General features: G+C 50.2%; 2 long non-coding RNA genes across 2 annotated transcripts in view; both read left to right on the forward strand.

Moving 5' to 3' along the window:
- LOC116571807 overlaps window positions 1-21711 on the forward strand; it is a 62958-nt gene extending 41247 nt beyond the window's left edge. Inside the window, exons 2-3 of the long non-coding RNA XR_004278001.1 lie at window positions 20348-20636; window positions 21464-21711. This is a non-coding gene — a long non-coding RNA (uncharacterized LOC116571807). The remainder of the gene's footprint in view (window positions 1-20347; window positions 20637-21463) is intronic.
- Window positions 12755-20336, forward strand: LOC116571806. The gene is made up of 3 exons (XR_004278000.1): window positions 12755-12924; window positions 13583-13705; window positions 20148-20336. It is a non-coding gene; the product is annotated as an uncharacterized LOC116571806 (long non-coding RNA).
- Window positions 21712-25788: the final 4077 nt, after the last annotated feature.

A 25788-nucleotide genomic window follows, 5' to 3' on the forward strand; every position in this document is an offset into this window, starting at 1 on the left:
TCATTTTCTTGCGTAGGGAAGGACAGGGAGAGAGGCTCTAGGAAACCTGTGCACCTGCCTTTACCAGGGAATTGCTACCAGTGGTGGGTCTGCAGTGTGAATGGTTAAGGAGGGAAACATTACATGTTTTCCCCACTATCTGAAGTTAAATGTTCTGTAAAACCCTTTGTAAGCTGGAAAGACATAAGGAAGCAGTTAAAAAGTGTAAATCCTCCTCTGATGTATTTTGCTTAACAAAACGGGTAGTAAAGTGGGGCTATCCTAAAAGCAAAGTGGAGCAAAGCAAGCTGTTGGATAGCAGAGGTAATCATCTTCCATTTTCCCGGCCTCGGAGGGCTGGTGCCGGGCTGAGAGCACTTGGTTTGGCTGGTAGCTCAGGTATGATGGCACGTTGATCTCTCTATACTGGATCTTAACGAAAGAATTCTATTGCAAAGCAGGTTTTTATCAAGAATAAAGAGGGCTAGGGGCGCCTGAGTGGCTCAGTGGGTTAAGCCTCTGCCTTCTGCTCAGGTCATGATCCCAGGGCCCTGGGATCGAGCCCCACATCGGGCTCTCTGTTCTGCGGGGAGCCTGCTTCCTCCTCTCTCTGCCTGCCTCTCTGCCTACTTGTGATCTGTCAAATAAATAAAGTCTTTAAAAAGGAAAAAGAAGGCTAGAATAATCAGGTTTTGAAAATAGGTACAGGCATGTTCCTACACTTCAAAATTTTTAAATTTATTTCTTAATATGTAATATTTGTTTCACGGGTACAGGTCTGTGATTCATCAGTCTTAACACCCAGCGCTCACCATAACACATACCCTCCCCAGTTATTCTTATCAGTGGCTCCCTTAGCATGAAAACCAGACGGTGGTTCTCAACATACTACCAACTCCACCCCCCCATTTCCGGTCCCGCTTAAATTTCTACTTCTATCATTCCAAAACTTTTTGTAAATAAGCGAGACTAGGGGTGTTTATACTATATAGTGAACATCTTTTTCATGACTGTATACTTCCACAACATAAGTCAGCTGCAGTAAACTTGTTTGATGGCTATTCCATACCTTCCCGTTTCCTGTTAGTGATTGAGTAACTGGGCGGTGGGGCACTGATGAATTCGGAAGGGACATTGAAAAACCTACTGAGACTGCATTTAATAAAGATTAAGAATAGCTGTTTTCTTGGGGCGCCTGGGTGGTTCAGTCAGTTAAGGGTCTGACTCTTGATTTTGGCTCAGGTCATGATCTCGGTCAGGAGATGGAGAGCCTGCTTAAGATGTTCTCTCTGCCCCTCCCCCACCAAAGAAGACTAGCTGTTTTCTTTCAACTGCCATACTTTCCTTCTTGGATATCTTAGAGTAATTATTCCCTTTAAAGGCTCTTCAAGCTGACCATGAGAAATAATTGAAAGCATGAAAGAATTAAATATTCTTGCCCACTTGGGATTTTCCATGCTCCTTTTGTATTAATGTTTATCTCCTTTTACATTTTAAAGGTAACCAATGCAGGAGACCTTCCTTAGAGAAAAACATTTAGATACTTTAAATAGTAGGTAGAGTTCACCAATGAGAAGTGGGAATTGGTAGGCCAAAGAGGAAAACAGCTGAAGAGAAACCATAGATCTCTAGCCCTTCTGGGTGTTCTGGAAAGGTCTCATGGAAGACAGAGGTGTTGAAACCTGATGCCTTTGTGTTTTAAAATTATAAATCTTAAATCTCTCTAAGTTACATAAATAACTTATTAAACATGAAAGTCTTGAGAAGGACCTATGAGGGGCCCCTGGGTGGCTCAGTGGGTTAATCACATCGGGCTCTTTGCTCAGCAGGGAGCCTGCTTCCCCTTCTCCCTCTGCCTGCCTCTCTGCCTATTTGTGATCTCTGTCTATCAAATAAATAAAATCCTTTAAAAAAAAAAAAAAGAAGGACCTATGATATTCAGCTGAATATACAACAAAAAACTGAAAAGAACTGGCTTGGTACTAAGAACCTTGCTAGTTTGAAATGGGAAAGGAAGGCCAAAGATTATATAAATTTTTGTTCAGTGCCTACCAGCACATTTCAGTGTTTACCCAAAGTCTCTAGCAGTGTTATGCATAATTTATTGCATACATTAATATTGAACATCAAGATGGGGAAGGTCAGTCTCACCATCTTAAAGGCTGCACAAAATCTCAAAATATAGGTATGACCGACCTATGCCCCAGCGACAGATGGAGGGGCTGTTAAATCAGAATGCTCTTGGATAAGTCAACAGTAGTTAGCCTCTACTAATTGAAACATGAGAAGGCTTTTAAAATGTGATTCTGGCACTGTAAGAATGCAATAATTAGTATTTAAAACCAGGAAATAAATGTTGGTATTTCCCTTTCAAAGCACCAAGGCTCGTATCTTCCATGACATTTCCCAAGATCAAAAGCAAACAGTGGAACTTTTGACATTTTCTGTTGCTGCAATTTTAGGGGAATTACCAAGACATCATAACAAGTGACCTGAATGGGGTAGTGATTTCAGGACTACCTGAGTCATAGATGTAACGTGCTGAAATAGGGAAACCAGGCATTGTACTTTAAAGACGGATTTACAACTAGACAAATAAGATTTCAAAAAAGATTGGTAGCTTGTGGATTTTGCTAATGCTGATGATGTTTGTGTAAATAACCTTTATTTAAAGTCTTCGAGGTTCACTGTTGGGTGACAGAAGCATATGATTAATAGAGTTAATAAGAAATAGCCATGCCTATTAATTATTAAGACATGGTTAATAACACTTGTGAAGAAAAGTCTTCTGAAAGTAAGACTTTAAAACCACAGAGAAAAACAGGAAAGATGGACTAATTCATTTCTTCCATGTTGGTAGAGTCTGCAAGAACTTGCTGGAAATAATTTTAAGAATTGCGTATGTGTGAAAATAATTGTGTGGGTGTCTGAAAGCCGCTCTTAAAGCTACTTGCTTAAAACAGTCTGTACTACTACCTCAGCTGAGGACTTCTTTTCTGTATCTGACTACTGTCAGAACAGATTATGAATGGGTTCTTGGTGGGGTTTGGATTCAGTGGAGCTTTCCTCCGCTCAAATTCCATATGTTACCGAATTTGTACTTCTTGGAAAGTACATTCTTCTTTCCACACGTGTGAAGTCACCAGTGGTACAGCTTAGGATGTTTCTTTCTAATTCTGGAAGTCCCAGTTGTCTAGGAGCTAGACATACCTTCTGAGATTGTCTTTTCCGTACATGGCAGAGGTTCCAGTTCTGAGAACCACAGTCTCATTCTGAAGTTGAGGAAGCACACTCTCAGCATCTCCTTTTCCTGGTCTACCCCAGTGGCTTTTCCTGATCCACACGAAAACCAAACTAATCTTATTCTCAGGCCTAGAAGCTTTCGGTGAGGACTCTGGAGTCAGGATCATATTTTATGTTTTCTCTTCCCGAGCAGGTGATTCCTACAGCTTTCTGGAAAATACAGCTTCAGGTCAAAAGATCACAGTCAAGGATTACAGAAATGGTCCTTTCACTTTTACTTTCTTTACTAATAGATCAACCTTGCTTTTGTTATTCCATTTCCTCAACCCTTTCGGTGACCTCCTTCAGCCCTTGACCCTACTTCTTTTAACTTTGCCAGGAATAACATTCTTCTGCCTTCCCTTCCATCACCACTACTTGGACACCCTTAGGTATATCTTTTTTTTTTTTTTTATATCTTCCCAGGTAAAAGACAGAATCAAATGGACTCCAAGTCTGGCTCTCTGAGGCCTTGAAATCCAAGGAGAACACTGACAGGAACTGACCATACTACCTTGTAGACAACACCTCATTTTTTAGTCATGTCCTGTGCCTGGTCATATTATCCTGGAAGCTGCTTCTGGACTGGGCCCACAAAGCTTATTTTTCAGCTTTGGATTCCATTTCAGTTCAAGCTCCCTTCTTTTCTGGCTTTTACCGAGGGCATCTCATCCTATATTTTGCAGACTGTATACTTTGAGTCTCATTTTCTTTATCTGTAAAGTGGGAATGATTCCCTGTGAGGAGGACATGAAACTCCAGAAACAAAACTCGAGAGGTGCTGGGAGGTGGACTAATAGGCGTTTCTGGGTCGTATCCCTCATATTCTGCTGCTTAAAACCCAGCCCAGCTCTGGGAAAACGGGAAGAACTGGTAAAGAGCAATGTAAACCAAAAGTAAAAAGCCCACGGGTTTTAAAACAATACCTTCAGTTGGGTGACCCAGTCAGTACAAAGTGAACTCAGGTGGTTAATCTTATTTCATTTTACCGCAGCCCTAGGGGTGCAAGCACAGACCCTTCTTTCCATTTTGCGGGGGGAAAGCTGAGGCTTAAAAGTTTAACTAGCTTAAGGTAAAAACTAGAATCCCCAAATCCAAAAGCATCTTCAGAAAGATTATACAACTGAGATGTGAGCATTTTCCATTGAACTCTGGTTCCAGAATTCCTGGGCTTGCCAACCAAAGATTTCACTAGCACTTCTTAATACAACAGGGTTACTTTGTATTCCTGTTGTGACCAGGAAGGACCTGGGCTGGGCTGAGGCACTAATTCTTATTTTCAGAATTGATGTGTGGACTCCTATTGGGCACCAAAGTGCTCTGCCAGCAACTGAAAAGTCAAAAATTGGCCAGAACTGTGTTCGGGTCACGATTTTTACTTAGATTGTTAATTTTCATCTCGAAGGCCCTAGGATGAACAGATATTCGCTCTGCCCGATACCTTTGTTGACTTTCTGAGGGATTAGTCTTTCCCTAATCATGGGAACTTCCCTTTGTTTAGTGCTTTATAGTCTCTTAAATGTAGTTTGCCTTATCCTAGGGGGAAAACATGGAGTGGGGGGTGCCTGGCTAGCTCCGTCAGTAGAGTGTGCGACTTTTGACCTCAGGGTTTTGAGTTCCAGCCCCACACTGTGTGGAGCGATTACTTAAAAAGAAAATCTTTTTTTAAAAATGAGAGATGGGCCTCATCTATTACTGGTATGTGATGCCCCCCCTTTTGTGTGTGTGTGTGCTGGACCCCACTGCGACCTCCAACTGCTTTCCCACGCTGCCCCTCTCATGTCTATAGCTATTTCACGTCTGACCAAAGAGCTGAAGTCAGTCCACTGATCTCTGAGTATCAAGTGAGAATCCAGTTTCTCTAACTTAACCTTGTATGTTATGACTGCTAAAGCTGTCCTCATTGAGAAGAGGATCCCTCTCCCACGGATATTTGCAGGAATTCTCATTTGCCGCCAGATCCCAGAATTGTAAATCTATTGGCTTCCATCCCTCCCCTCCTCTGGGTGGGTGAACCCCAGCTTCTCCCTTGTTTTCCACCTCAGCACTACTGACATTTGGGGCAATAACACGGGAGGGGGGGGGCTGTCCTGTGTGTTGCAGGATGTTTAGAAACATCTCTGCTCTCCAGCTACTTGTTAATCATACAAACACACACACACACACACACACACACACACACACACACACACACACACGTCCGCACACACACCCCCGGCAGCAGCAATCCAAAATGCCTTCAGACATGGGCAAAACTGCTCCACTGGAGAACCACTGCTTTAGATAAACATCTGACCAAGCCCTCATTTAGCCATTTAGTCAACCTGAGCAAGTCCTAGGTATTAGACATTCTATGGGCAAGTGACAAAACTTTTTAAATGGTTAAAACAGCCACCATTTATGGGTATTTGAGTGAAGCATGCTCTCAAGTATTTAGATAGTTGCCTTTAATCCTTAAACTCTGCAAGGGAAGAACCCCCTCTTTTTCAGGGGAGAAGCCCATCTCCAGTGAATGCACCTGTGAGGCCACACGCTGAGGGGCAGCACCGGCGGGATTCCGAGGTCCCCCTTCACCCCTGCTGATCACTGCTTCCTTCCCCTTGAGCGGTTTGCCTTCCAATGGGATAAACCTCAGGCTCCCTTCTTTATGAAGCCTTCTCTCGGCCTTTCTGGGGACTCCGAGATCTCTCCGCTGACAGACAGCAGACCACTGTGCCCCAGCGGCTGGCTTTGCTGCTCACCAGATCCTCCCTCGGTTTCATCTGCCGCCTCGGATCGGTGTCCACGAGGCTGGCAGCTGCATCAAGTCCCCTTGAAATCTATTTGGTCAAAGATACTATGCTGTTTGCGGAGCAAACAAGGAAGGACTAAGCGGCCTGAAAAAAACCCACATTCTGGGTGCTAACATTTTATTTGAGAAGTTAGGACATCTGCACTTTTCTGAGAAGTCTCATTTTTCTGTGGCTTATCCCTTTGACCCTGGTTCCATGAAGGAAGCAGAGGTCTTCAGGACCATCACTTCTAGGCCCTGGGAGGGGTCGGGGGCCGCTCTCTTACTTTGTAAGATGTTCTTCGTTCACTGTCTTCCATCAAAAGATGGAAAAAGATCCCTAAGTGTGACTCCTTGGTCCCTTTTGCCAGAATGATGTCTAGGGTCACCGAGGCAAAGTAGACTCAAAAGTGGATGTCTGCTTTAAGCTGCAAGCCCAAAACTTCTTTGAAGCCTTGCATTTAATCTTGATCAGTGAGCAATTTGCATTTTCTGAAACATCCATATTTGATATTAAAATGACTTAACTCCCCACATGTACTACTTTTTTTTAATTTTTGTTTTAATAAACATATATTTTTATCCCCAGGGGTACAGGTCTGTGAATCGCCAGGTTTACACACTTCACAGCACTCACCATAGCACATACCCTCCCCAATGTCCATAACCCCACCCCCTTCTCCCAACCCCCCTCCCCCCAGCAATCCTCAGTTTGTTTTGTGAGATTAAGAGTCACATGGTTTGTCTCCCTCCCAATCCCATCTTGTTTCATTGATTCTTCTCCTACCCCCTTAACCCCCCATGTTGCATCTCCACTTCCTCATATCAGGGAGATCATATGTGAGTGAAATCGATGCGCCTTAGTGCGCGTTTCTCACATACCACATACCCCTGGGGTTGGTGCGTTTGTTCGAGGCAGGTGGACTCGAGATCTTTAGGAACCCTTCATGTGCTCCCTGTCTATAAAATGGTGTCATGAGAAGAAATCCTCCAGCTTCACAACAGATGATTTTCCTTGGGTTTCTGGGAGCCCCTTCTCTCGGGCATCAGCAAATGGATTTCCCCGTAGTCAGGCTCTGCAGGGGCTTCATAGGCGGCCGGGCCGCCGTTGCTTCTGAACACAAAAGAGGAACGAAAAGCTCTGGACTTGAGTAACAGTCTATTTTGATCAGGAAAGATGGCACAAATGGGGGAGATGCCAACAGAGTACAGGAGGGGACAGGAAGCCCGAGGCAAGGAAAGACTCTCTCTCCAACTCAGGTCTCCAGACTTCGGGGCTTCTGGTCTCCCCAGTGCCTCACCTTCTCTTTATGACTTCATTCCAGGAGGAGTTCCTTCTGTCATTGCGTTTGACGCCTCTGCCAATCCTGTGAAGTAGGGCAGTTCCGCCATTTTGCAGATGAGGGGGGCAACGAGTCTCAGTGAGGTTGCAGAACTGAACCCCAGGAGAAGCTGATCCCAGAACAGACTGGGGAAGCTGAGCCCATGCTGGCCGTTGGGTCGGCTCAACCTCCCGGGGCGGCCAACCTGGGACCTACCTTTTCTCAAAACTTTTCAGCATTTAAAGGTCTCTGAAATCATAGCTTATATTAGCTATGGTCCCAAAATTCCCTTGGGTGTAAAGTACTTCATCCATAGAAAGTACCTGTCTATTCCATGGTGTTCATAATAATCAGATGCTGCTGGCATCCGTGTATCTTCTTCCAGCGCCTGTGGGCACCACACCAGGGGTTCACACACTCTCGCCTATTATCCGCAAGGCCAGCCTGACCCCCTTAGCAGATACAAAGCTGTGTGGTGCCTCTTTTAAGATGGAATTAATCCTACATTGCTGCCTCCCCTCCCATCATTCCCACAATGATATAGTTTGACCCCCTGAGGCCTCAGGAGGAGCTGGGCCAGGGAAGGACTGCTAGCCCCACTCACTCGCACATCAGTACGGAGCAAAGGAACCACACTGTTGGGACTGGGAGGCGGGCCAGTGGTGTCTCCAGCTTCCACAGTGAACCCAAGCGGTAGGATGGCCACATGGAGGTGTCGCACCCCACGGAACCGTCCCCAACACTCCCAAGTGTAAAGGGGGATTTGCATGTCATTTCAGAAAAGGCAAGGAGACTGGGGAGAGGACAAAAATGTGTTAATTCTGAGACTGACCAGAGAGGGAGATCAGAGAAAAAGGTGACCTTCAGTCCAGCAGCCAGGCACTTGACTAGAGGGCGCAAGAAAGACAATATGGCTCCATAAGGCTTCTGGCCTTGGGTGGGGGTAAGGACCAGGGTAAGGACAGGGTGACGACTAGTCCTGCCTGCAGCCCTTTCCACCAGAACCAGTTGGACCTGGCCAGGCAGAAGAATGGGACTCTGGGGGTGGCAGATGGAAACTCTGGGCCAGGATGAAGCCTCAGGAAATGTTTCCACCCCCTCCTGGTCCCCACTCTTTCCCAGGCCTCTCCTTGCTACCAGACAACCTCCCACCAGCCTTCATCAGCTGGGTCCAGTGCCTGGCCTGGAGAAACAGACACACAGGAAGGACTCTGTCCTCGGCTAGCCGGGTCCTCCTCTCCCACTCACATCTCCCCTGGGGCTTAGGAAACAGAACTTCAGTGCATTCTTCTAATGCTGATTGAATTCCTTCCTTCTAGGCAGCTTTGTGCGCCCTTGGCACAAATGAGAAAAAGAGCAGGAAGGGTTTAAAATAGCACACAACTGGCCAACTCGCACCGCCGGCCTGGGCTAGTTATTACAAACAAGAAAACCCAGGTGATTCAATTTGTCACCACTGTCTTCGGCCCAGGCTCCCGTGTGGGTCTGCATTTTTAAGAGCACACGTGTCCGTTAGCCAAATGGAAACGAACACACTAGCTGCACGTTCTGTTGTGCGCGCCAGGGCCGCTGCGGGGCATGGCCCGGTGTCCAAATAAAATGTGGCTGTCATCCATTCCTGGCCTCAGGCCCCCTCAGGTGACCTGGGACTTGTGATCATCAGGTGCTGTTGGAATCAGCTATTTCTAGGAACCGGAAACTGGGACTGCCATAAAAGGAAGCCACTTCCTGGAGTTTTTCTTAAAGGCACGTTGGACAGACTCTGGACAGGGCCGCCTCAGGCCAGAGTCTCCTGATTGCATGGAAATGCTTTACCGTGGACCCACCGCACTCCTAGGGAGCTCCTCCCCCAGACTTTTGAGAGGGCCTGTGTCAGGAGTACAGAGCTGTTATTTATAAAGGAAGTTTTAAATCACTTTATTAGTTATTACATCTGTTCTAACAAGAGAAGAGGGAGCCGTCCTGAGATGAGGCTGCTTGTCCCGTCTGCTAGATTCTTCACTCAGTAAGCAGCAACCCAGTAACTTGGTTCTGGGTCTCAGCAAAATGACAAGTGGACAGCCGGGGACCTTCCGGGTGGCTTGGGAATGACTGAACATCAACAGCTCAGATGCCACGGATCTACCACAGTCTTGTTGCCAAGCCAAGCATCTTGACTCGGGATGGAGGAGAAGGGCACCGCGACACGCGACAGACACTCGGTCCCTTCTGCTCTCTGCGCCTGGAGAGGAAGCCCTGTACCTTATCAGGATTCCGGAGCCTGGCTGATCTTTGCATTTGAGTGATGCTTTAAATCACAAAGCATTTCACAGCTATTATCTCCCCGTTTGAGGCCAAGAGGGCAGATTCTGAATGGGTGAGAAAAGCACCAGGACGGGAGGAGCCGTTTCGCTCAGATCACATAATTATTAGTTAGTGGAAGCCAGAATTAGAAACTCCAGTCTGCTCTTTCACAACCTGGGGGCCCTTTGTTCCTCGGCTCTAATTTTCCCCACACCTTCTCCTGGCCCAGTCAGCCGGAGGGAGCCACTTGCCAGGGATAGGCGTCTAGAGTCAGCCATGAAGGACTTCATCTCTGCTGCTTAAGACAGGCGAGTCCATTAAAGTTCAAATGCCCCTGGAAGGAGGGATCTAAGTCGGGGATCGGCGCACTTTCTCTGCAAAGCACCAGATAATAGGTAGTTCAGGTTTTTCGGGCCATCTGTCCTCTGTCGCCCCTCCTCCAGCCCTGCCTGTAGCGTGAAAGTGGCCGAACACTACACAACGAGGGAACAAGGCCCTATTTATGGACACTGACATTTGAATTGTGTGACTGTCACATGTCACAAAATATTACCTTTTTTTTTTTTAAGAATTTCACACGATTTCAGTGTGTGAAAACTCTTCTCAGCTCACAGGCCATGCAAAAGCAGGCAGAGGGCCAGACCTCTGCTCTCAGAGGTCCTGGGTCAGTAGCTGTGCGTGGCCAGGTGAAGGCTCAGATGAAAGCACGAGGTGGGGAGAGCCCAGGAGACCAGCCAGTGCCCCAGGCAGGGAGGAAGGGGGCAGACAGGTGGCCCTTGCTGTCTCGATGCTGTCCCCTGGGTCCATCTCGAAGGAAGCAGCTGCCCACTGGCCAGCTGTGCAGCCACTAAACCCGGGACATTGGCTGGAGCTTCTCGGGCCTTAACGCCGGTGTCGGTCGGCCAGCTGAGGGGGACCCGGCCGCGTCCACCCCGCACCGCGCACAGCTGCACCCGGATTCAGCTTTTCCTCTCGCGCCATCCATCTGTGGGGGTCCTTGCCTCGCTCGCCTCCGTAAATGAGGACGAAAGGTCAGATTCCTCCATGTTGTGGTGACATTTGAGGGGTTCCTTTATGGATTTTCTGTTTTTAAAATATAAAAGCCCCTTTGGGGAGGAGGCTGTCACTGTAGACACGGTAGGTATCAAGTATAAGGCGCTATTGTCCTCAAAGCACTTCTTATGATCTCACCTGGTTCTCCTGAGTGGAGTGAATAAGGAGATAGAATTAGCACCATTGTACAGATGGAAAAACTGAGGCTCAGAGCACTCAAATGACCTTACCAACACAAAGCAGGAGGGCAGGATCTGCTTCCAGGTCTGAGTCCAAAGCCCTGACTCGGTGGCCTTTGGCACAGCAGGTTGCCTCTAGGAGGTAAGGTGGGCAGAGAAGGACCAGGAGCCTTGCCTGGACCCAGACCCCTCCAGCCTCAGCCTCCCCTTTGTCTCACTGTGAGCCCTTAGGCAAGGCAGCCGCTTTGTGATTCTTCTGCTGCTTTGCCTGGGGGTGGACATGGGCTTCCATCTACCGGCTGTGCCCGCTGCCCGCCCAGCCCTTACCTCCCTCTCCCTGCCTCCCCCAGCAGCACAGTCTCCAGGGAGACCCACCCCGAGCCTCAAAGCCCTTCTGCATGAAAACCCCTCCCAGAGAAGCTTTTTTCTTTTTTTTTTTTAAGATTTTATTCATTTATTTGAGAGAGGGAAAGAGCACAAGTGGGGGACGGGCAGCAGGGAGGGGAGGAGAGGGAGAAGCAGCCTCCCCACTGAGCAGGGAGCCTGACTCGGGCTCCATCCCAGGACCCTGAGATCATGGTCTGAACCACCCAAGGCAGATGCTTAACCGACTGAGCCGCCCAGGCACCCCTCCCAGAGGGGTCTTGACTGTTCTTTGTTCTTACATACTTATTAGTTCATTGTCTGAGCTGCACTCAGCACTCAGGATTTCCGTGTGCGTGAATGAATGAGTTAAGATCTCTCACCTTCATGTACCCAGGGAACCCGGGATAAGTTCTCCAAGTTTAGCTTTCAGTGCAGTAAATGTAGTCCTATTGAAGCAGTCCATAATGAGGTTGCAGGGGAGCACCCCAAGGGCCTGGCACTCTGCACACATTCGCCGCATCCCCGGTTCCATCCACAGCGGGCGCCCTCATCACCCATGGCTCAAGGCCAGCGGCTGGCAGTAAGGATTTGGACTCCAGTCTTGAGAACCCACACTGTTCTCACTGGCTTCTCATAGGCAACTATGCTGTGGGTAAAGGAGGCTCCATCATTACCCCCAAGGACAAACCCTGGGCCCCATGAGGAGTGCTGAGGAAGGAAGGAGAGCAGGCCCCTCACCCAACCCCAGCCCCTACCCTAGCCGGCTAGCAGGCCAGCGCCTGTACCTGGCCACCCTGGGGGCTCGGCTGCTCCCTGCAGGCTGCGTGCCACGGGCTGGAATTCTAATATTCTTCACTGGCAGCCAGGGTAGGCAGGTGCAGAAAAACGACCTGACAGCAGGCCTTCCCTCTGAAGCACACGGCCTAGGGATGGATGTGATGGGGGCCCCGTTTATAAGGGACACTGACTCTTTACCTCCTAGCCTGAGCTTGAAATCCTGCCATCAGAACTACATCCCTTGGTGTGTTACTGCTTCTGGTTTTCAAGAGACTCCCTGGAAAAATGCTTTAAAAAAGAAAAAAGAAAGAAAGAAAGAAAGAAAGAAAGAAAGAAAGAAAGAAAGAAAGAAAGAAAGAAAGAAAGAAAGAGAAAGAAAAGAAGTTGGCTGTGACTATTTGTGGGAGGGAGCCCAGAGCAGAGGGGGATGGGGAAAAACCACCACCCTGTGCCAGGGCCCAGACCTCCGCACCAGGCCTTTGCCACCGGATGAGAGATGCCGGACTCAACCCCATCTTTGCCCCACTTGCTATGAGTCCAAGGGACAGGGGAGCAGTGTGAGGCCTGAACTACTCCCCCACCCCCGCCACACACACACACACACTGCTCACAGCTTCCTTCTCAAGTCCCCCCAGTGCTGACCACAGCTTCCTCCTCCTGCCCGCCCCCCAGCAGACCACCCCACCCAGCTCCTGCCCCCGCCCCTTCCCCCAGGGGTAGTTCAGTTCCTCCTCCAGTACCACCCTTCTCAGAGGCAGCAAGAGAGTGGAAAAATAAGATATTTTTGTCTCGTTGCACAAAGTTTACCTTATTGAAGATTTGAGGTCAAAAGCTAGCGAGTCCCTGCAGAGATGCCATCAGATCTCTGCGACATCACAGCCTGAGAGTTCCAAGCCCTGTGTCCTCAGGTGAGGTAAGTAGGTGGGCTCTAAGCCCCTTAACCCCCACCTGTGCACTGGGCAGCTGAGGGTCCCTTAGCGCTGTTTCTAGCTCCCCCCTTTCCAGATATGGTTGCAAAGCCAGGCTTCAGGCTAAAGGATCTGTCCCTGCGGGAAACTTCCAGGCCGTGTGGCCAGCTGGGAGGTGGCTATCCATGGTCTTCAGGGTGACCCTGGTCTTCACCATGAGACAGGCTGACCTGGCCTAGCGTCGGCCTGCTTCCCCTTGGGCTGGGCCCACTCCTGTAGACCCCACAGGCCCCAGATGCAGCAACAGCACCTGGGGACCTGTTAGAAGCCCAGACTCTCAAGTCCCACCCCAGAGGGAGTGACTCGGAAACCCTGGAGGTGGGCCCAGGGACCTGTGTTTTAACAAGCCTCCTGGTAATTCTGAGGCACCTCCAGTTTGAAAAACTAGATCAGCCATCCTTGAGTGTTGGCGCTGCAAACCGCGCCCCCCCCCTTCACGCCTGCACATCGGTTCTCTTTGTCTTATTTTATGCGTTGTATCTATTTACGTACACATTACATTTTCCATATAAGGAAAAACATCCGCAAAAAAGATTGAAAAGGGTGCAATCAAGATGAAATTAACAGTATTTGTACGTGTCTTACTTTTCTCTGGTGAGTCAGGCCACGGTGGACATCAGCGCCTACGGATGTAAAGTCCCAGAGGTTCGGCCATCTCCTGGTCAGATCTGCGGGAAGCTCTGTGGTTTGACCTCATAACCTGGCTCACTAGAAGCTCCCGCGGAGGTGAGAAAAGTCAGCTCTGCCGTCCAAGGGCCGCTCACACTGATTTCCAAATCACGGTCCTCTCCAGTCCCAGGTTCCCTTACAAGGATGACTTAAAGCCACCTGTCATTTTCCGAGTTAGCTTACTTGAGTGTAGAGAATCGAATCTCTCGTTCCCTCCAGCATGCCCGCGGCGGTTGCCCCGAGCTGCAGGCCCCACTTCTCCCTCGGGGCTCCCCTCCCTCACCACCCTCAGGGGTCAGGGGCCAGAGTTCATAGGCATTTGATGTTGATAACGCTGCACAGCTTTCTCTTTCCCAGAAGGCAAACATTAAACAGACTCATGGTTCCTTTCTCGGACCCCACGGAGGATCTTCCACACCCTCTGGAATGTGTGTACCCCGCTTTGCAGACCCTGCCCCAGACTGAACACAGCACTCCTCCTCTTACCCGAAAAGTCCCAAGGAGACCTCTGAAGAGCCGTCATCTGTCTTAAGGACCCGCCAGGAGCTGTAGGGTCCACCTAAGGAAGGCTGTGCCTGGTGGGCCTCAGGGGGCCACCCAGCCCCCTTCACTCCATGACCCGCTCTCCCTGACTCTGTTACCAGCCAGGAGGTCCGACATGGGAGCCAGGGGTCTCAGCCACCCGCAGCACATGCTGCTGCACTGCACCAGGCGGGCCCCCTCCGCGGACCCCCACGGGCCCCCTGCTCCTGCCTCAGCGCCTGGCCCCCGCTGGTCCAAAAGGGGGGGGGGGGTCGGGGGCGGGGCGCGGGTGAACGGGGGCGGGGCTTTCCCTGTGGGGGCAGGTCCCAGCTGGCGACCAAAGCAGAGGGAGGGGCTGCTGCCTCCCTGGAGGGCTGCAGGGCGGCATTTCTGAAATTTCATTTCCTGTCACCATTCCGCGGCAGGTGTTTCTGTTTTTAACTACGTCTCCAGTTGCTATTCCGGTCGTGTGAGGCGCTAGTTTTTTCCAAGGACCGAACTGCTATTTTTTCCTCCGGTGGAGGCGCGGTCAGTAGCCAGTCCCCAGCCAGGATCCGCTGTGTGGCAGAGTCCCCTCCCTGGGCCAGCCCCAGCCCAGAGACCTGGGGACACGCCAGACAGCTGGGAAGCCCCAGTGGAGCCGGGAGCATTCCCTCAGGCAGCTCAACGGCGCTCTGGTTTTGGTTGCGCTGCACACATCACGCGCACCTGGCCCCACCCAGGGAAAGAAAAATCAAAACAAGCCAGGCCCATGCACCTTCTGGAGACCCAGCCCCACGGGGCCTTAGAGTAGCGGGGTACAAACGCAGACCAGAGGGAAGCAGATGGAAAGCTGCTCACAGGAAAGCCAGAACCTCAAATCCATTGACTTGGGGTTTACAAACACCCTGAGAAGCACCAGATATATTCCGAAGGTCCCTGACCCCTCCATGAGAATTTCAATTTTTCTTTGAACAAAAATCTTAAAAATCAATGTAAACATGTTCCACGGGCATATGAAAAGATCATCTCATACCAGTTTCTAGAGATTTTAGAGCCACAAAATATTGTTTAAAAGAATGGAAAGGAGGACCTTATTCATGAACAACATCACAGTGTTCTAGAAGTGCAAGTGGGGTGTTTGCAGGTTTTCCAGTGGGGGAGACACACGGAGTAACTGCTTCATCGCACCACACAGGTGGTGTTACTAAACACGATATTCAGTGTTGGGTTCAGGAAAATAACATGGCGGATCCTGTTCAAGAAAACGTGCTACCGTGAGTTTCACTGGTGTGGAGACTTTGTGCCTTTCATTTGTATACTGGTCTTGGTTAGCGTTGGGTAAGGGCTATTAAGCATACAGAGCTTAAATAATGTTGTGTTCATAGTTATTTAAGTAATATAGGTGAAATAATTTGTTATCCCTGAGAGGATCATTAGACTTTTGGTTTCCTTTTTTTATTTATTTTTAAAGATTTTATTTATTTGAGAGAGAGCATGAGCAAAGGGGGGGGGCCGCTGGGGAGAAGCAGAGGGGGAAGCAGACTGCCTGCTGAGTGGGGAGCCCACCATGAGGCTGGATCCCAGGACCCCAAGATCATGACCTGAGCCGAACTCGGACGCTTAACTGACTCAGCCACCCAGGTTTCCTCTTTTTAAAAAGAGGTTTATACATGACTCAGATTTTAAAATTATCACTTTGGTGTTCAAATTAGATATACAGAATTATCTAGAATGAAGGTTGTTGCTGGAGCAGTCTTTCAGGTTTTAGGACTAGCAAAGGGAGGGAACGCGTGGGAGGTATCCTATCACTTGTATGTTTACTAGGAGCTGAGTTTAAGCAGAACCTGTTCGTTACCGGTGCCCTTCCTTCTGCCTGAAATCTTGGTTTCTAGTGCTTTGTGGTCAATAAGTAAAAAGTGAATTTCATGCATGTGCCATTGCCTGCAGGACAAAAGGAAATGTGATTTGAACATACACACGTGGGCACAGGCACAGGCTGTCCTCCCACCCCCACCCCCACCCCGGAGCAGTGGCAGGCGGGCAAGTTCATCACCCAGGAGTGAACTAGTGCCTCATCGCCCACTCCACCTTCCCAAGTCCTTCCTGGCCTCGCTCACCTGTGGGTTGCAGGTCATCTAGCTTAGGGCCCCAGCTGTCATGCCATGAGGGCAAGAACCACAACTTGGTTGGGGTCATTTCAGACCCTGAGAGCCCCGCCTGGCTCCCAGGAACAGAACTAGAAACAGCAGGGCAAGAGGTTTAGGAATGATAAGTTCCTGCACGTCACCAGCAACCCATGACGTGGCAAGGTGTCCCGGCCCCCCGTGATGTGGGAACCCCACCAGGGAGCAAATCCAATCCCAAGTCCTGCTGGTGCTTCCAGCAGAGCCAGAAACTCAGGTGGCAGCAACCCTCAGGACAGAAACCCCAGAGATGTGGACTCCCTGCCTTCGGAGAAGAAACCTGCCAGCATGTTCTCCTTTGGAAGTGGGTGGTCGGTGAAGGAGAATGGAGTAAGCTGGCCAACAGAACAGACTCTGCTGGAGCGAAGGAAGCCCCGGGAAGGGATTTTTCAAAAACTGGACACCGCAGGACCAGGTGGGGCTGGGGGCGTGCCCTGGGAGGACAGGGGTTCGAACCATCACCTCTGTCGCCTGAGAGTGTCTGACGGCACCCTAGTGTATTCATGTGCCCGGGCTGCCAAAAACAAAGCACCACAGACGGCAAGGATGGTGGGTAACACCCCAGGAATAGATCTGCTTACAGTCTGAGAAGCGGCAAGTCAGAGATCAAGGTGTTGGCCGGTTCAACTCTCCTGAGGCCTCTCTCCTGGGCGTGCGCATGGCCACCTCCTAGCTGCGTCCTCACGCGGCCTTCTCTCTGTGCGTGCTCGCCTCTGCTGTCTCTCCCTCCTCGAGTAAGGTCACCAGGTCCTGCTGGATCACGGACCACATGCACAACCTCATTTAACATAAGGATATCTTTAAAAGCCCTCTCCCCAAATACAGTTACAGTCCGAGGTACTGGGGATTAGGACTTCCAACGTGTGAATTCAGGAGGATGTATTTCAGCCCACAACACCGAGAAGATGGCATTGGGCAATGTGGAAACTCTGGCCCCACACTGTGCCCTTGCCAGTGAAGGTTGTGCAGAGCCCCACTGGGCCCACCCAACCCCCCCCCCCACGCCAGTTTGGTTCAGATCCATAAGAAGACTACGCACTAGTTCCAGGAATGCCTTGTCTCGCCTTTCCTCAGCCCCTGGCAAGGATGTGCCGACGCTGACCTTTGGCTCAGACTCCAGTTTTTGAACCACAGGCTGTTGAACCAGCACTGAGTACTTGTTGTGTCCATCTTTGTGGAAGTGGGACAAAGAGCCTATTTTTGTGTTGACCTGTAGAAGCTAGGTAGGCCCCAATGGCCCCGGGCCCTGGGCACTGATCCCAAATCTGCTCAGCATGGCACAGGCCACCTCAGGTGCCCTTCTGGATTCTGTTTACTCAGACAGCTCGGCAATCTGTCCAGCTCACAGGGCTGGCTGTCACACACATGGCCCTCGGCATGCCACATGCTGGGTCTATGAGTCACCTTCCCAGACGCCGCTGGTTCACAAGAGCTTGGGGATTCCGACAACTCCGTTAGCAGCAATACCTGACCCGCTCACTGGTCTTCATCAACATGTAGTGACTGGCATGCGATTTCCACTGCCATTAGTGACAAACCAGGTAAATCAGACCAACTCCTTCACCAAGGCCAACTAGAAAAGCTGAATTAGTTGTAAAAGTTATGAAAGGCATCTGAGAGCTAACACGAGACTGAACACTTAGTGAACCGAGATCCCACGCAGAGCAGACACTCAGGTAGGCAAAGTGGGCGTTCAGAGCCTGGGCGCATTTGCTGATATGCAGAGGACGGCAGGTGGAGACTGAGCCTTTCTTTGGAAAGCTTCCCAGGCTGCTGGGCAGGCCCACGTGACCGCAGTAACATACACATCAGAAATGAGTAAATGGGGGCGCCTGGGTGGCTCAGTGGGTTAAAGCCTCTGCCTTGGGCTCAGGTCATGATCCCAGGGTCCTGGGATCGAGCCACACATCGGGCTCTCTGCTCAGTGGGGAGCCTGCTTCCTCCTCTCTCTCTCTCTCTGCCTGCCTCTCTGCCTACATGTGACCTCTGTCTGTCAAATAAATAAAATCTTAAAAAAAAAAAAAAATTACAACAGCAACATGCAAAATTGAGGGAATGGGAGTTCCATAGCCCTTGCTTAGGAAACTACTAGAGAATGAAGTTTAGACAACCAAAATGACAGTATGTGGTCTGTGTGTGTGTGTGTGTGCCCGCCGCACTCGTTAAAGGAAGGCTGCATGATGGGTATAAAAGAGAGTATCGAATGTATTAATGCTCCTAAAGGAAGAGGAGAGAGGGGTGGCGTGGAATGAGCACACACACACAAAGTAACCTTTTCAGCTGTTTTCTGTAACCAAATTTTGAGAGCAGTGTATCACTTCCCACCAAAAGAAACCAGTGTCTCAAGGAGAAATGTCTGCACGAATTGTACAAGATGAGCCTAGAATATCTTGTTCTGGGCGATGGGAAAGAAACTATCAAAGACACAGGAGCCAAGTAGACTTGGCCAAATATGGGACAATTTGAGTATCGAGGACAGTTACTGAACTGGGTGAAACATGAAACACACCCACAACAGTTTCCCTTCTCTGTGCATGACCCTCGTTGACACTGAACCGCACAGGCTTGGGCTGTGCAGTCCACTTACGTACAAATTTTGTCCAATAAATACAGTGCTGTCCTGTCCACATACTTTTTCTTCCTTGTGATCTTCTTAATAAAAATTTTAATTTCTGGAAACAGAAACCCTACCATGGAGCTGCCACTACCTGTTGGAGTTGGGGGGTAACTGGGTAGACAGGAGGCATCCAGAGGTTTAAGGATAATGTCCTACCCAGGCCAAGATGCACCTTTTTTCTTTCCCTGCTTGCATTGTTTTTGTTTGCTTGCTTGCTTGCTTTATAACCTATTGAGTTGGTTCAAAGGGCATAGAGTTCTGTTGGGGAGACATGTATTTATGAGTTTGAAAAAAGGTAAGAATTCCTGGCAAATGAATGTGCTCTCAGGGACATGAATCTCAAAGACACCACGGGCTGTAGAAGTTAAGGCAGGAGACTGACTTCTCAGGGCTGGGGCGGAAAGACTTTGGGCTCATAATGGAAAATCTGGGTTTCCAGCTTGGCTCTGTGTGACCTCGGAGAAGCCCACTCCACCTTTCTTCATCCTCATCGGCAAGTCAGCAAAGGAAGCCTCAAAGGTTTGCCCTGAAGCTCTTTGTCCAAGGAATGTCTTATAGGCCGCTTGGTTAGGACCAACTTTCTGTCCAGGCTAGTGGGTGCTAGAGAAAGGGTAGAGGCCAAGGAGATACAGCCATTGTTGGGGGAGGGCGGCAAAATAACCCACAGAAGAACTCTAAGATTCTTAACAAGGGCAGGCAGGGGTGGCTGCCTCTCTGAAGGAGGCTTCTCACTGCCCTGGGCTCCCCTGGGCTGAATGGGACCAAGATGATCCCGTGTCTGGCAGGTCACCTCTCCTCCCCACCTCACCTGCTCCCCACTTTCCTCAACCTTTAGTAAGGAGGTTCAGTGAGTTCTATATCCCTGTCATGATCTAAGTACTGCAAAGAAAATTCATCCTAAATCATCATCCAACCTGGAAGGATCTACGTTCCTTGAAATGGGAACCCAGAAACCCACTCTCACCTAGGCCTGCTGATGAGTCCAGCCATCACGCTGCCCTCATTGTCCAAGGCGAATGACTATAAATTACCCTGTTGATTCATCAGCACCAAGGGCTGGGAGGAGGGAGGGGAGCGGGTTGTATATAACCAGGAAGTCCACAGGACCCGGGCTGGAGAGAAATCCTTGAGACACACGGGGGTGGTCATCCTAAAATCCCACTGACGTCTCTCTTCCTTTTCTATTTTTTTTTAGTTGATAAATCCGATTTTGAATGTGTGATCTGAGTCCCAGCCGAGCCACCAAGCAGTAGATCTGGCCGCCCTAGCCTGCTGCTTTCTGATCTCTATAATGGGTCTATGGCACTGCTGCCATGTTACAGAGAGAGACACGAATTGTGAAAGAAAGCACTGTGTGAACTCTGAGTGTTGAGCATTGTCTGTTCACTTCTTCAGACAGCTTCTGCAGGGTCACCAAACACGTGCTGGGCACGGCCAGCTGGGCACAGGGCAGCTTTCTCCCAGAGAGGACGCTCCTGAATGTCAGAAAGAACATGTGACCTCATGATAAATTCTTCATCAACAATTCTTCTTCTAAGTCACCCAAGAACCCCTGCTTGGCAAAGGCCCCAGGTCACCATGGATGTACTGGAATGTTCCATAGCCGCATGGCCCAGAAATGCGCTGCTGCTGGACTTTTCCAGGCCCTCGGGGGAAACCCACCCCAGAGCTTTCCAGGAGTCAGGTACTTTTGGATTTCTTTCCTTTTTTCGATTTGTACCCACAACGAGCCTGGTTCCCTTGCACTCCCTGGGAGGCGGGATCATGCAGAGGTTGCCGTGCTGGATCTGGTCATACTGGCTCATTGTATGTCCCTGGGCAGGTCACACTCAGCAGCAACCTTTGGGAGTGTCCCTCTGGTTTCTCATCTGTGTATGCAACAAGGAAACCATAACTGCCCCCTTCACAGGGTTAAGTGAGGATACAGTAATTCACACAAGTACTGAACGATGCCTCACCCCCCGGAATGTGTTAGCTAATTACTCACAGGGAAGAGTTAAAGCTGTATGAAATGCTTATTTCTCAGAGAGGCAGAGAGGCTCGAGGAGGCTCTGTTGTGCAGTAGGGTCTCAACATGAAGGAAAAGCTTTTCTGGCCGGCGCACCTTCCGGGTCAAGAAAGGGCAACCAAATGGGCCCCAAGTGGCCCAGGCCCAAGGCTTGAGAGTAAGTTCATGCACAGCAGAGAGGAGAGGCTTGTCACCAGTGTGGACAGTAACTGAAACCATCCACCCGCCCAGCAGGAACTGTGGCTCCGAACAGTAGGCCTCGGGGGGACAAGCGAGGACCCCTTCTCTCGCGCTGCTCACTTGACACGCATTTAGACATTATACACTGCATCCTACGGCACTTGACGCAGAAACATGGGGACCTCCCAACCCCCAGCCACGGCCACGCTGCCCCAGGCGTGATTCAGGGTCTGGGCTTATTTATGAGAGCCCGTGAGTTCATTTCAAAATGTCAAACGATCCTTGGTGACTAATGGTCCCTGCTGCACCCAATATCTTCACAGAGGTCGTCCTTCCGTGCTCTGAGGGATTCCATGCTCCGGGAACATCCATCTGGGTGTCTGTTGCAAGGAGCTATTGTGTCATCAAATCACCCAAAAAAGCCAGGGAGCCCAGCCCCTGCTGAAGTGAGGACTGGGGGTGTCTCAGCAACAAAGCACACCCCAAAGAATAAAAGAGGCAAGAGCTGGAGAATGGGGGCATACACATTCACCCACCGAGAAAAAAATAAACGGTGCATTGGGCAACTGGGTCTCATGTGTTCCAGAAACAATTTTATTACTTTACCGTTTTTGCTCATAACTTACCCATTGAAACCTGCTCTGTGGGGCTAGCTCTGATTTTACCCATACGTGAATCTCTGACAGGTTCTGTGGCTCTCCTTTTTAAAAAAATCCTCTGGCCACTATTTAGCAACATTTATTATGGAAATTTTCATATATAACCAAAATTTTTTAAAATGCTATAATGAACCCCATATAGTGAGTCACACTGCTTTGCTAGTTATGAACCGTCTTGTCTCATCGGTTTGCATTTCGCCCAGAACACACAATGGAATACTTTTTTTATAAGGTTTATTAATTTTTTTTTAGAGAGAGAGCACGAGTGGGAGGGGCAGAGGTAGAGAAAAAATCCCAAGCAGACTCCCCACTGAGCAGGGATACTCCCCCCGCCCCCCACCGACGCAGCGCTCGATCCCGCGACCCCAAGATCCTGACCTGAGCCGGAGTCAAGACTGGGACTCTCAACTCACTGGGTCACCCAGGCGTCCCTGTGCTGGAACCTTTTAAAACAAATCCTCTGGTTATTTGTTTACGAACAAAATTGTCTTAGTTGAACTCAGTCTGGTGACATAATCTAGGATCCCAAACTCCCAGACCCCATGTCAAGTGGAAGTTCCCTCTCCCACCTGAGGCTGCTGCAGGCTGGGAGCCTGTCTCCGAGGTTCGCCTTCTCCTCCCGCTCACAGCTGCCTCCGGCTCCCTCAGGGTGGGGTAAGGGAGAGAGGAGATGTTCCCGCTGCCTCTCAAAGGATACAGGCCCAGGTCAGCTAGGAACCCCGTGTGGCCTCCTCATATCTGTCTCCCATGCAGGTCTTGTCTCCTCAGACCGTGCCCAGGTCGGATGGGCAAGGGGTGGAGACAGGCAGGTGTCAGGTTGCCCGGGTTGGAGAGCAATGCATGCCAGGTAAACCGGACACAGCACGGCCAGCCCTCACTATGATGACATGTTTCCAGTGGAAAGAGAATTTCGGTGGGAGGAAAGGAAGACGCGCCCTGCTTGTGCGCACCAGGTCAAGTGCAGAGTTCTCATTCCCGCTTGGCGGACCTGACATCTCACTTGGGAATGTGGAAATAGCTGTCACTTCTTGGCCTTGGAGTTCTGCTATGCAGTGTGGAGGTCACAAGCCACGTGTGGCTGTGGAGCCCTGGAGATGTGCCGTAAGTGCAAGCCACGCACTGGGCTTCCAACAGTAAGACCATGGCTTACTACTAGTTTTAAAATTGATTACGTGCTAAACTGATAATACTTTTACACTGCATTAAGTCAAATGTATGGTTGAAACTAATCTCACCTGTTTCTTTCATGTGGCTACTAGAAAATCTTAAATGTACAATCGAAAAATGTTCTATCGGAAGCTCCCATCATCCTTCTGCGGACAGCGTGGCCTTTGAGACTCACCAAAAACTGTGAGGGGAAATTGTTGCATTTTAATATCATGTTAGGAACACTCTTCCTCCACAAAAATAACAACAACAACAACAAACCCAAAAAACACAAAACGGGTCCTGGAGGGGCGCCTGGGTGGCTCAGTGGGTTAAGCCTCTGCCTTGGCTCAGGTCATGTTCCCAGGGTCCTGGGATCGAGCCCCGCATCAGGCTCTCTGCTCAGCAGGGAGCCTGCTTCCCCCTCTCTCTCTGCCTGCCTCTCTGCCTACTTGTGATCTCTGTCTGTCCAATAAATAAATAAAATCTTCAAATAAAAATAAATAAATAAAATAAAAACTGGTCCTGGAGCCAACAAAGGTTTGATCTGGATGCGTGCCCTGTTGACCCTCTTCCGTGTTACTCATGATAAAGGGAGGCCCTGAGAGAAGGGACTGGTTTGGCGGGGGCCCCTGAGTGTCACTGAGGAGCGCACTCGCGACTTCCAACTGCTTCTGCGAAACAGTAGGCAAGAGAGAGGCCAAACTTCCAGAAACCCCTCCTGCATCAATGCCTCAGAACAAGTCTGCCAGTGTCCCGCAGTGGACTGCGGGTTGGGGGGCGAGGCCGGTCTGGGGCCAGGGGGGCCCCCTTGCACCTGTTGCCGGCTGGGTGTGCGCCCCGCAGACCGCGCAGGGCCCTGGGAGGCCTGGGCCTGAGGTCAGCAAACCGGCAGCCGGAGGCCGGAATCTGGCCCTCAGACCTGTTTGGACTGGCTCGCCACGTTTTACAGTTTTTTGAATCGTTTGCCAACGTTTCAACATTAGGAAACATCAATAAAAATATGGCTTCCACTTCTGAAGAATGAGCCCTGGCAACACGAGGCTTGCTTTCCTGCCTGGCAGCTGCCTGCCGGCGCTCCCAGCAGCTGCCCCTCGGATGTGGGGATGTGGCCCCGAACCCACAGAACCCCTCTCCCCGCAGCCCTGCCGCCGCCGCCCACCCTCTCCCTGCGGGGCCTCGGGCAGCAGGCACTCAACTTGACCCACGGTTCTTCTTGGAGCAGGGGTAGGAGGAAGGGGAAATGGGTTCCATACCTCGCGCCATCGAGGCAAAAAAATCAAATCTAAGCCAAGAGGGCTTCGTGTTCCAGCAAAAAGATCTTTACTCCCTGGCTGCGCCCCCACTTAGCTCCCTCCTCACCGTGGACACCCGAGTGTGCCACCCCCGGCTAACTTCTTTCTGCTGCATCCCAGGATGAAAGGGAAGGTGGCCGTTTAGTCGTTTGTCCTAAGAAAACTGAGGCCCCTTGAGGTGGCCGTCCACTGGATGCTGGGAGCTGGCTGGGGAGTGGGGGCCCCGAGGGCCAGGGTGTCTGAGATCTGGGGCTTCTCTCTAACGCTCCAGGGCCGGGTCACCAGCATTGGTCAGCCGTTTGTTGGTTCTTCTGCCCCAGGGACAGATAATGTATCTCAGAGTGGGAGCAAAATTCGATACAGTCAGTCTCCTCCACGGCCCCCTCTTGGCTTTTCCCAAGAGCCACATCCAGGCACAGGGAGGAGGACAGGAATTCAGCCAGGCTGAGGGCAGTCACCACTGGTGAGATGCTCAGCTTGGCGCTTCTGCTACTTTCCCGACCATCTGGCCATCCTCTGTCCCTGGTGGCACCCCACCCTCACCGCCCTGGAGCCCAGCCCTGTCTCCAGGATGCGGGGCCGGCCACACCCAGACACCTGCAGCTTCCAGAAGAGAGGAAGCAGGGTCCCTGACAAGGCCTGCCATGGGAGGTCAGCAGCCTGACCGGCACCAGGCAGCCTCCGGAGCCAGGGCCCCTCGCAGCGGCCTCACTGTCGCGGTGACATGCGTCCAGCAGGGTCACGCTCTCTGCCTCTGCTTATTCCCATCCAGTCCTCAAAACTGACGAATCAGTGTGGAAGCGGACACTTGTGCAATTGCCTGGAATGGGGAGCCGTGCTTGCTGGGTAGATGGCAAAGGATGTTATGTCCTTCATGTCACTAGAAAATAAGCGGAGACAAAGCTCTGGAGTCGAAGGAGGTGGCACAAACTTTGACCGACCAGGTGAGCTCTCAATGCAGAATCCTGGAGCGCCTGCCCCTGCTGCTAATCACAACATTCACACTTCCATTTGCTCCTTTGTTTTTCCCTTTTGTTTGTTTAGGGGGAAAGTACCATGCATGATAGGATTGAGTGGTGGGGGGGGGGGGAAACAAGCAGAAACCATGGTTTAGAAGGCTACTTTTATGGTAGAATGAGGCAGGGGAAGAATCTCATTCAGGCTTGCTTGGATTTACATCAAGAACATACGGAAGGATACAGAAGAAGCCGGCTGAAATAGTTGCTGGCGGACAAGGGAGAGGAATATATCTTGGAGTTTACGTTTAAAAATAAAATAAAATGTCAACTAAATAAAAATACCACAAACAACTCACAAATAGTTTAAAAAGCAGAGCAGGAACTCCCACCCTTAATCCTACTCCTGTAAAATCATACTCATTTTGGTTATTCTCTTTCTGTTCTCACCCATATGCTTTTATATTTTTTTTAAGATTTTTATTTATTTTTTGTGTGTGTGTGAGAGAGAGAGAGAATGAGAGAGGGAGAGAGAATGAGAGAGGGAGAGAGAGCATGAGAAGGGGGAGGGTCAGAGGGAGAAGCAGACTCC

This window comes from Mustela erminea, chromosome 13 (genome assembly GCF_009829155.1).
Source record: "Mustela erminea isolate mMusErm1 chromosome 13, mMusErm1.Pri, whole genome shotgun sequence".
NCBI lineage: Eukaryota > Metazoa > Chordata > Mammalia > Carnivora > Mustelidae > Mustela > Mustela erminea.